The following is a 3,179-nucleotide window of genomic DNA, read 5'->3' on the forward strand; positions in this document are numbered from 1 at the left end:
CATTTTTTCCGGATCCACTTGATGTTATGATTTGTACGTTTATGTATTGGCTGTTAAATGTATAACCCCGTGAACTTCGGTACGGGTTACATTAAAGTCTGTTGGTCTATAATCGACACTGTGGCTGCTTTAAACGCAAGACCGTATACAAAATATACAAATTTATTCACAAGTTTACAGTTTCAAAGCTAGGGGAAGACTACCCAAGCAACAGTTTACAAAACATACAATAATTCATTAATCTCAAGTTAAGGATCTTAAAAACATTAGAATATAGCAAAGTACTCTCGACCAATGAAATTGTAGGATTGGATGCCTCTTAATTGTGAAGAATGAATGTAAATCATGTTCTTAGTAAGGAATTATACCATTATTTGGGTCTATTTACCGTTCAAAACAAAGAGTTTCTATAAATGAGTTACAACTGCCCCGAAGCACATTTATCAGATTGAAAGGATTTATCACACAGTGATTGAAACTGACTAAAAGTTGAGTTGTGAAACAAACAAAAATCTCAAAATAAGTTGAAGTTTACTGGTGCAGTAAAACTTGTATTCCGATAAAAAAAACAGGAATTTAATTTTGAACATATTAAAAACTTTTAAGGGCGTTATTTTTGAACATTTCCCTGACATAATGAAACAGTATTTGATGTAAAAAGCCGGACCAAATTATTGGCTGTGAAATAAAATTTAGTTGTAACTCAAATGTATTAATTGATTTAAACTGTAAATAAAAAAAAGGATAATTCCTCACTAAAATATTACATGATTTACATTCATACTCACAATCAGGAAACATACAATTCCTATCTTTTCTTTCTACTGTTGTGTCACCTAATATCTATAACGCATTTAAAAAAAAATATTTCCCAAATGATAAGAAAGTCCTCACATCACTAAAACTAATCCATAAATGACATGCCGAAAAAGGAAGTCATGCATCAATTATAAACATTGCACTGACAATGAAACTAGTTCTTGAATAGATCATTTGAGCCTTGAGCACTTTACAATATTCTAAGTTTGTAAGAGAATGATAATCCCTTACTTCATGATAAGTACTCGCTAACGCTCATACTTATTCATGAAGAAAAGGATTATCATTCTCTTACATATACTTATAAAAGGTTCTCATGAAATATATCTGTCATTGTCTAATCTTATGTAATCATAAACGGATTATTGTCCTCCGGCTAAACTTAGCAAAATAGCGATAATTGCTTCTTTTGAAGTTGAGTGTAAGTTTCGCACTTTTGACAGCCATCGGATTAAGTTGTAAAATAGTAAATCTATAATCTCTTTTGGGTATTTGAAATCAAGAAACATTATATTTAAGAATAAAGAAACATTTAAAACAAGAAATATTCAACTTAAAACTAAAATGAGAAATATTCAATTTAAAACGAGAGTTCATATAAATATTCAAATCAAAACGAGAGTTCATATAAATATTCAATTCAAAACGAGAGTTCATATAAAGTACTTTTCGAATTATGGTAAAAGTTCCCAATGTCACTTTTCTTCCGGTTATATTCTCCACTTCTCCCCCGAAGTGCTCGTCCCGAGCACAAATTGCTACATTTCGTATTTGGGTGGTAATCGGTTATTCCATCTGTGGGTTATAACTTAAATATACTAAAATGTTCTGAGGAGGGTGACAAACATAAATATACTAAAATGTTCTCAGGGGGGAACAAACGTAAATGTACAAAAATATCAATTTCCACTTCACAATTCAAAGGAACATGACTGTTATATGTATAAATATATATAACTACAAAAAGGGATGTTTTGTCATAATCATAAAGGCTTCAGTTTAGACTAAGTACTATAGATTGGAGGAAAAGGGGAAGGGTGCAATAATAATCATTGGCCCGTTTATGATCTTAACAAAAATTACACACTAAACTGAAAGGTTTTTGAAAACACTATCAAGAATTTGAACTGATTATCAGATTATCAGTGGCTATATTTATACCATATAAACAGGTTTTGACCAAACATAATAATGAATTTTTCTGACATGCAGTATACAGGTCGTCACTCCTGTACACCCAATGGAAACAAGACCACAAGACAGGTGACGAGTCCATCTTGCATTCTTGTTTCGGACCAAAATTGTATTATTAAATGATTTTGTTACACCACTGATAATCTCTGTATATGCAAGCTTACACTTGTAAATTCATCTACTTATAGCATGTTGCGTGAAATGATACAATAAAAATAATAATTGTGGTTATTTGGTATACTATAGTCAGTGATCTTTGTTCAAAGTTACAACCTTCACTTGTGTAATACACTAGGTTCTATGATACAACAAGGATAATCAGACTTTAGCTCGATTTCTTGGTGGTTTCTTACTGCCAGTGACAAATATCTCAGAAAAAATATGAATATTCAATTCAAAACGAGAGTTCACATAAAGCACTTTTCGAATTATGGTAAAAGTTCCCAATGTCACTTTTCTTCCGGTTATAAATGTATGGCGTTTTTTTCTTAATAAATAAATCTCCAGGACCTGCTTTAGCAAATTGAAATTAATCTTATTAAGTTATTACATAAAAAAATATGTAGGTCCGCATTGACAAATTTGAAAATATCTTAATCATACGAATATCTCTATCAGATGGATAGGAGTATTTATAAAATATGTTGGTTTAGATTAATCAATATTCATTCAAAACAAACAGACTTAGGGAACGACCATTTAACATCAAAAACCATACCCTCCCCCCCCCTCCCCCAACCTCCTTGAAGTTAAATGGTTGCTCCCTTATTGGATTGAGTAACTTTAATGTTTCTGGAATCACTTGACCAAAATGAACCTGAATATACAGTCTTATAATGAATTAAATACGTAGATGTAAAGCGAATGAATAATCTTTATTCTCATAAACCATATGGTGTCTTCCTGTTATTCCTACATTTTAAAAATACATATTCCTTCTGTTAAGTTAATTTGTTGTTTTAGCCATTTAGTTTCATTTGGTGTAGAGGTTACAAGTATAAAAAAAAATACGCCATTTTTACCTATTCATGAAGACATATGATTATAAAGGAAATAAAAGTGGATGCAATGCAGAGAATAAAATTGAAAATTAAATAGAGAAATGTACTTTGAATTTATATAAAAGGAAATTCCAAATATTTTAACAGTAATGCTAAAAGTATGAT

This window comes from Mytilus californianus, unplaced genomic scaffold, assembly GCF_021869535.1.
Source record: "Mytilus californianus isolate M0D057914Y unplaced genomic scaffold, xbMytCali1.0.p SCAF_2, whole genome shotgun sequence".
NCBI lineage: Eukaryota > Metazoa > Mollusca > Bivalvia > Mytilida > Mytilidae > Mytilus > Mytilus californianus.